This window comes from Coregonus lavaretus (genome assembly GCF_964263955.1).
Source record: "Coregonus lavaretus genome assembly, contig: HAP1_SCAFFOLD_4294, whole genome shotgun sequence".
NCBI lineage: Eukaryota > Metazoa > Chordata > Actinopteri > Salmoniformes > Salmonidae > Coregonus > Coregonus lavaretus.
In genome coordinates, this window is record NW_028166531.1 from 39085 (window position 1) to 48855 (window position 9771).

A 9771-nucleotide genomic window follows, 5' to 3' on the forward strand; every position below is an offset into this window, starting at 1 on the left:
GCAGACCCGCAAGCCACTGCGGCCCCCCCATGATGAGATTATTTGTGGCCCCCACCCCCATGATAACTCAGCTATACAGCTGATGCCTGCTGGACTGTTCCTTTATACGGTACCGCATCCTGTTTATGTTTAGCCTCAGCCCAAACTGTGTCATCATTACCAGCTGTTGTCTTAGCTCTCTCAAATTACACCTGTGATTGCTTTATGCCTCTCTCCCATGTCAATATGGTTAGCTTATTGTTGTTTCGGTTATTTCTAATTGTACTATTTCACTGTAGATCCCCCAGCCCAGCTAAACCTGCCTTAGATAGCTCCTTTGTCACCCCCCCCCCCCCCCCATACACGCGGAGACCGACTCAATTGGTGCCTCCAGTGATGCTATCTCTTTCATTGTTACCCAACGCTTAGGTTTACCTCCACTTTACTCATATCCTTCCATATCCTTGTCTGTACATAACGCCCTGAATCTTTTCTACAACGCCCGGAAATCTGCCCCCTTTATTCGATGTACCCAACGCACTAGAAGACCAGTTCTTAAAGCCTTTAGCCGTATCCTTATTCTAGTCCTCCTCTGTTCCTCTGGTGATGTAGAGGCTAACCCAGGCCCTGCAGCCCTCAGTATCACTCCTACTCCCCAGGCGCTATCATTTGTTGACTTCTGTAATCGCAAAAGCCTTGGTTTCTTGCATGTTAATATCAGAAGTCTACTTCCTAAGTTTGAGTTATTCACTGCGTTAGCACACTCCGCCAACCCTGATGTTCTAGCAGTGTCTGAATCCTGACTTAGGAAGGCCACCAAAAATTCAGAAATTTCCATCCCCAACTATAACATTTTCCGTCTAGATAGAACTGCCAAAGGGGGTGGAGTTGCAATCTACTGTAGAGATAGCCTGCAGAGCTCTATCATACTATCCAGGTCTGTGCCCAACCAGTTTGAGCTTCTACTTCTAAAAATCCACCTTTCCAGAAATAAGTCTCTCACTGTTGCCGCTTGTTACAGACCCCCCTCAGCCCCCAGCTGTGCCCTGGACACCATATGTGAATTGATTGCCCCCCATTTATGCTCAGAGTTCGTACTGCTTGGTGACCTAAATTGGGATATGCTTAACACCCCGGCCATCCTACAATCCAAACTAGATGCCCTCAATCTCACACAAATTATCAACGAACCTACCAGGTACAACCCTAAATCCGTAAACATGGGTACCCTCATAGATATCATCCTGACTAACTTACCCTCTAAATACACCTCCGCTGTCTTCAACCAGGATCTCAGTGATCACTGCCTTATGGCCTGCGTCCGTAACGGGTCCGCGGTCAAACGACCACCCCTCATCACTGTCAAACGCTCCCTAAAACACTTTAGCGAGCAGGCCTTCCTAATTGACCTGGCCCAGGTATCCTGGATGGATATAGATCTCATTCCGTCAGTAGAGGATGCCTGGTTGTTCTTTAAAAGTAATTTCCTCTCAATCTTAAATAAACATGTCCCATTCAAAAAATACAGAACTAAGAACAGATATAGCCCCTGGTTCTCCTCAGACTTGACTGCCCTTGACCAGCACAAAAACATCCTGTGGCGTACTGCATTAGCATCAAATAGCCCCCGCGATATGCAACTTTTCAGGGAAGTTAGGAACCAATATACACAAGCAGTCAGGAAAGCAAAGGCTAACTTTTTCAAACAGAAATTTGCATCCTGTAGCACTAACTCCAAAAAGTTTTGGGACACTGTAAAGTCCATGGAGAATAAGAGCACTTCCTCCCAGCTGCTCACTGCACTGAGGCTAGGAAACACTATCACCACCGATAAATCTACAATAATCGAGAATTTCAACAAGCATTTTGCTACGGCTGGCCATGCTTTCCACCTGGCTACCACTACCCCGGCCACCAACACTGCACCCTCCGCTGTAACTTGCCCATGCCCCCCCCCCCCCCCGCTTCTCCTTCACACAAATTCAGACAGCTGATGTTCTGAAAGAGCTGCAAAATCTGGACCCCTACAAATCAGCTGGGCTAGACAATCTGGACCCTTTCTTTCTAAAACTAGCCGCCGAAATTGTCGCAACCCCTATTACTAGCCTGTTGAACCTCTCTTTCGTAACGTCTGAGATCCCTAGAGATTGGAAAGCTGCCGCGGTCATCCCCCTCTTCAAAGGGGGTGACACTCTAGATCCAAACTGTTACAGACCTATATCCATCCTGCCCTGCCTTTCGAAAGTATTTGAAAGCCAAGTTAACAAACAGATCACCGACCATTTCGAATCCCACCATACCTTCTCCGCTATGCAATCCGGTTTCCGAGCTGGTCATGGGTGCACTTCAGCCACGCTCAAGGTCCTAAACGATATTATAACTGCGATCGATAATAGACAGTACTGTGCAGCCGTCTTCATCGACCTGGCCAAGGCTTTCGACTCTGTCAACCACCGCATTCTTATTGGCAGACTAAATAGCCTTGGTTTCTCAAATGACTGCCTCGCCTGGTTCACCAACTACTTCTCAGATAGAGTTCAATGTGTCAAATCGGAGGGCCTGTTGTCTGGACCTATGGCAGTGTCTATGGGGGTGCCACAGGGTTCAATTCTTGGGCCGACTCTTTTCTCCGTGTATATCAATGATGTCGCTCTTGCTGCTGGTGACTCTCAGATCCACCTCTACGCAGACGACACCATTTTGTATACATCTGGCCCTTCATTGGACACTGTGTTAACAAACCTCCAAATGAGCTTCAATGCCATACAACACTCCTTCAGTAGCCTCCAACTGCTCCTAAACACTAGTAAAACTAAATGCATGCTCTTCAATCGAACGCTGCTGGCACCCGCCCACCCGACAGTCTGGTTAGACTGTAAACTCTCCTTCCAGACTCACATTAAGAATCTCCAATCCAAAGTTAAATCTAGAATCGGCTTCCTATTTCGCAACAAAGCCTCCTTCACTCATGCTGCCAAACATGCCCTCGTAAAACTGACTATCCTACCGATCCTTGACTTCGGCGATGTCATTTACAAAATAGCCTCCAAAACTCTACTCAGCAAATTGGATGTAGTCTATCACAGTGCCATCCGTTTTGTCTCCAAAGCCCCATACACTACGCTCTTGTTGGCTGGTCCTCACTACATGTTCATCGTCAAACCCACTGGCTCCAGGCCATCTATAAATCACTGCTAGGCAAATCCCTGCCTTTTCTTAGCTCATTGGTCACCATAGCAGCACCCACCCGTAGTCTGCGCTCCAGTTCTCCCCACTGTATATCTCACTGGTCATCCCCAAAGCCAACACCTCCTTTGGCCGCCATTCCTTCCAGTTCTCTGGAAGCAAAAATCTCTGAAGCTGGAGACTCTTATCTCCCTCACTAACTTTAAGCATCAGTTGTCAGAGCACCTTACCGATCACTGCACCTGATCACAGCCCATCTGAAATTAGCCCACACAACTACCTCATCCCTATATTGTTATTTATTTTGCTCTTTTGCACCCCAGTATCTCTATTTGCACATAATATCTTGCACATCTAGCATTCCAGTGTTAATACTAATTGTAATTATTTTGCACTATAGCCTATTTATTGCCTTACCTCCATAACTTGCTACATTTGCACACACTGTATATATATTTTCTGTTGTATTATCATTTTTTTGACTTTATGTTTTTTTACCGCATATGTAACTCTGTGTTGTTGTTTTTATCGCACTGCTTTGCTTTATCTTGGCCAGGTCGCAGTTGTAAATGAGAACTTGTTCTCAACTGGCTTACCTGGTTAACTAAAGGTGAAATATAAAATAAAAATAATAAATAGTGAAAGGAAAGCGGTAGGGAGATGTAAGATACTGACTTATCTTTTTATTAGTATTTTTTAAAATTATAATTATAATTATTTGTAGTATTTTTTTAGGGGGTAGATAAGCTTTAATATTGCAGATAGATTGTAACTTCCATCAATGTAATTGTCTGCATCACTTTTCCAATCCCCCATATGTTTTCTTTGCAAATACACACATATACAGTGAGGGAAAAAAGTATTTGATCCCCTGCTGATTTTGTATGTTTGCTCACTGACAAAGACATGATCAGTCTATAATTTTTATGGTAGGTTTATTTGAACAGTGAGAGACAGAATAACAACAAAAAGATCCAGAAAAACGCATGTCAAAAATGTTTTAAATTGATTTGCATTTTAATGAGGGAAATAAGTATTTGACCCCTCTGCAAAAACATGACTTGGTACTTGGTGGCAAAACCCTTGTTGGCAATCACAGAGGTCAGATGTTTCTTGTAGTTGGCCACCAGGATTGCACACATCTCAGGAGGGATTTTGTCCCACTCCTCTTTGCAGATCAACTCCAAGTCATTAAGGTTTCGAGGCTGACGTTTGGCAACTCGAACCTTCAGCTCCCTCCACAGATGTTCTATGGGATTAAGGTCTGGAGACTGGCTAGGCCACTCCAGGACCTTAATGTGCTTCTTCTTGAGCTACTCCTTTGTTGCCTTGGCCGTGTGTTTTGGGTCATTGTCATGCTGGAATACCCATCCACGACCCATTTTCAATACCCTGGCTGAGGGAAGGAGGTTCTCACCCAAGATTTTTCCCTCCATGTTTGACGGTGGGGATGGTCTTCTTGGGGTCATAGGCAGCATTCCTCCTCCTCCAAACACGGCGAGTTGAGTTGATGCCAAAGAGCTCGATTTTGGTCTCATCTGACCACAACACTTTCACCCAGTTCTCCTCTGAATCATTCAGATGTTCATTGGCAAACTTCAGACGGGCCTGTATATGTGCTTTCTTGAGCAGGGGGACCTTGCGGGTGCTGCAGGATTTCAGTCCTTCACGGCGTAGTGTGTTACCAATTGTTTTCTTGGTGACTATGGTCCCAGCTGCCTTGAGATCATTGACAAGATCCTCCAGTGTAGTTCTGGGCTGATTCCTCACCGTTCTCATGATCATTGCAACTCCACGAGGTGAGATCTTGCATGGAGCCCCAGGCCGATGGAGATTGACAGTTCTTTTGTGTTGCTTCCATTTGCGAATAATCGCACCAACTGTTGTCACCTTCTCACCAAGCTGCTTGGCGATGGTCTTGTAACCCATTCCAGCCTTGTGTAGGTCTACAATCTTGTCCCTGACATCCTTGGAGAGCTCTTTGGTCTTGGCCATGGTGGAGAGTTTGAAATCTGATTGATTGATTGCTTCTGTGGACAGGTGTCTTTTAAACAGGTAACAAACTGAGATTAGGAGCACTCCCTTTAAGAGTGTGCTCTAATCTCAGCTCGTTACCTGTATAAAAGACACCTGGGAGCCAGAAATCTTTCTGATTGAGAGGGGGTCAAATACTTATTTCCCTCATTAAAATGCAAATCAATTTATAACATTTTTGACATGCGTTTTTCTGGATTTATTTGTTGTTATTCTGTCTCTCACTGTTCAAATAAACCTACCATTAAAATTATAGACTGATCATTTCTTTGTCAGTGGGCAAACGTACAAAATCAGCAGGAGATCAAATACTTTTTTCCCTTACTGTACATACATACACATATAAATACATATAAATACAATAATAAGTCAATTTTACAATAATTATATTTGTGTTTGTTTTTACTCCTGAACTTCCTCTACCCTCAACCTCTCCAATCATTTTCATGATGTCCATCTGGTTTGCCTCTACATGCCATATCCCCAAACGGTGCTCTTTCACAAAAGTTCTCAACCTATATACTTATTATGGACACAGTATGTTTTACATTAGTTATTTTGTTGTTATTAGTCCCAACCTTCAGCTCCATTCAACCCCTCCAATCTATCTCTTAACACCATCCATATTGGATTTCTACTTGCCATATATTTCTCAACTGTACTGTGATGTTTCACTGACTTATCTTAATGCCCAATGAAATTAATTTATATGCAAGTGAAAGAGACTGAGAGAGAGCATTACACACACACACACACGCACACAAAAGCAGTTGGTCATCATTCCAGTCAGATGCGTGATAAACCCTGTTGGCATCTTGCCACTACAGAGTCACATTGATCTTATTACATTTTAGTCATTCTTATGACTGAGAGATGATGACTAATATAATTCAATGGCTTTGTGTGTACAGTAATTAAATCATTAAACAGAATAATTTTATATGTCATCAGAATATCTGAGTTATGGTTGTTAAAACCTTAATGAGTTTGACTGTGTGTGTGTGTAAGAGTGTGTGTGTGTGTGTGTGTGTCTGTCACTATAGTACAGTATGCAAATATCACCTCCTGCCTGAGCCTGTACAACTGTCTGTGCCTGTCACTTTGCTTATCAGTCTTTATGTTTTCCTTTTGTCTCAATCTGTCCCTCCCCACAGACATCCATCCAGACAACTCTTCTTTTTATGAGATTTTGATAAAAGGACAATTCCAACTTTATCTCCAGAATAAAAACAAACGGCACATTTCTTTGTTTGCCTTTTTTGCAGTTTAGTTTTTTTTCTCTCAAGCACAAAAGTGAAATTGTCTAACATCACAGGCAAATATCATCAATTTCTCATTCAGAATTATCCCTCAAAGAAAATAAGAGAAAGAAAGAAACACTGTAAAACTGCCTTTTCCCTTCCTCCCCTCCTCCGTAGAACATCTAGAACCCCAAACTGCCCTTTCCCTTCCTCCCCTCCTCCGTAGAACATCTAGAACCCCAAACTGCCCTTTCCCTTCCTCCCCTCCTCTGTAGAACATCTAGAACCCCAAACTGCCTTTTCCCTTCCTCCCCTCCTCCGTAGAACATCTAGAACCCCAAACTGCCCTTTCCCTTCCTCCCCTCCTCTGTAGAACATCTAGAACACCAAACTGCCCTTTCCCTTCCTCCCCTCCTCTGTAGAACATCTAGAACCCCAAACGACCTTTTCCCTTCCTCCCCTCCTCCGTAGAACACCTAGAACCCCCTATCGTGATGGAGAACAGCAACTTAGCTGACACATTCAACTTCATGACACATCATTATCACCATCAATTAATTTCATATTAACACAACACGGCTCTCCGTTTGGAACAGGGGGGTGGTAGGTTTGCAGTGGCGATTTTAGCATGTCAATCTTGGTGGGGCAAACTCAAAACATTTGTTTTAAATGCATGCCAGCAAAGCCACTACACAACACAACACAACACAACACAACACTAAACAATACATTAATTGCACTATGATGGTGACAAACGGTGCCCACAAACTGTTAGGGCCTACATAAAGCTGTCCCAACAGCAGAGCTTTCTTTTCAGCACCATGGAGTGAATCCTTACCACTGCTACACCTGGCTATCAGCGGAGCCTTGTCTGGCAGCAAAACAGTTCATTCAGCCTCATTTACTGCCTTTTTAAAAAACATAGCTGATATGGCTGACTTGCTTAAACAAATGTGGTTTCTACTGACAATTGAGATGTACAAACTATGGCATAAGGGAACGATGAGCGGATAAGACAATGAGTGAGCTAAGACGGACGTAATCAATGTAACTATTTGTTCAGCACTTTGAAATGTACAGCGACAGAATTCAGAACATGGGCCGTTCTTACAGTATTCTCCCTGTACACCAAGTCAGAACTGTAGGATAAATAAAAGGGGGCATATAAGCAGACAATGAAAGCTCTTACAATATCCGATGATGACATTTCTCTACAACAGGCTATTGGCTACATGTGCACCACAGTAGATTGTCAACTTGATTCATGATGATGACTGCTTGTCTAGCTTGCTAGCTAAGATTTTGAAAGTATGATGTTGACATGATCAGTCCAATCAAAGCTACGGTAGATATAATGTGATCTGACATAATTGTATCTGTGGCCAATGACTTTGAGCCTTCTTGGATGGGCACGTCTAATGTAAATCTATGGCAGCACCCAAGGGGCTTAAATTTTCGAGCTCTCCCTGTAAATTATGCAGTGACGTAGTGTCCCCATGAGTGACAGAACACTGAGCCAATCACGGCGCAACTAGAGAACATTACCAACCCCTACACTCTGTATTTTCCGCTGGCTGCCCCACCACCACAGAAAGCACTGAGCTAGGCTGAAATACCTGCATTTTGGAGCTGCCTTACTCAAGAAGGCAAAAAAGAGAAAAGAGTTTGTATGCAGCTTTATTAACTCAAAGATTATTATGATTTTATTTTTTTACATTGTTTGCAAACTGATGTGACATGTATTAATGCCAAAATAACATGCAAAACAGGTGGGGCTCTGCCCCACCTGCCCTGATAGACGGGTCGCCACTGTAGGTATGTTAAATGGAGACATGACACTCTAGCCTCCAAGTACCTTGCTTCTCTAAGAATTAAAGTGACACTTCACTCCAAAATTCAAGTTTGTCATCTAGACCTCAACAGTGACTGAGTTCATGGCCATTGTCCACTTTTGAGGCCAACTTGGAACATAACTTTGATTTCAGAGTGAACTCCTGCACTAAGTTTGTTTTTGTGTGTTTTCCCCCATATTACTGGTACCTAGGATCTTGCTTTAGTTTGGAAGATTGATGAGTCATTATGAGAAAAATATAACATTTCCAAAACACTGTTTGTGTTTAATGTGTGTGCGTGTCGCTGCCTCTTTGTGCCATGCAGTGAACAGAAACAAACCCGGCACAGTGAGGTTGGAGTCCAACTACTTTCCTAACCCCACCTGCATTAGAAACCATTTTGGCCAATTGTCCTGACCACAGATCCCAATCTGGTAGCAATAAAGCCGCTTTGTTATGCTACCGAAAGTCATGTGACTCAAATGAGGAGGAAGCGCTTAAGGCAGACAGCCCATATACAAATTTGGTGGTAGTGAAACGGACAGAGAAATGTCGTTCTGTTTAAAGGGTGTTTTTCCCCCTCTTTTTCTCTTTCTGTGATTGCTCATATTGGCAACTTACGGTAAGTATTGTTCATGAAGTACAATTTCATAAGTGCTTCCGCCCACCCCTTTCTTTCATAAGTTTCCCAGAGGCAAACTATGAGGCAAGATGTCTCAAAAACATCCAAAACAGGTTTTTTTAGTTTTTACAGTGGTAAAGAAAACAACAAGAGAGCAGGCGAGGTTATAATAGCATTTAACAACCGAGAAAAAGCTCATTGTATTAGCTCAAAGTTGCTACTGTAGCTTTTTAATGTATTGTTTGAAAGAGTCACAGCGTATTTTTATTTTGGCACTAATACGGCCATCCATAGACGAGGTCCTCAGTACCAACCCAATACAAACACATGATGAAGTCAGGGGCCATTGGTCAAGTCATTTCATGGGTCACTACATCCTTGAACATCATATTTGAAACCTCAATAAGGGAAGGGTACCTTGAGGTTACACAATATTGTACATACGCTAAGAGACACATAGACATAAAAATAGACTATATATATATTTTGAGAGGATAGCCCTGATAGTGCTAAAGGGGAAGAAAGCGACAGCCAGACTGACAGACAGACAGGCACTTTAGTGCTGATGCATAGCAGAAAGAGTTTAAAGTAAGAGCCAAAAAGAGAGACAGAGAAAGAGGGAGAATGAAAAACAGAAAGGAGGGTTGTGGCCATCTATGTCCCTTAACCCAATACTTTGCTAACTAGGCTAAAGTTAGCACATTCCCCACAGCTAGCGAGGCCCATGTTATCAAATCCAGACGTTAGCTAAGACGACTTTAGCAAGGGCTATTGTTAGCACAGATAACGTTAGCGCCTCCTTTATCTCTATGGACACTATACTCTACCATCCTATCGCTTAACAGGCTCCTGCAACAATGGGGATGAAAAGATCTGC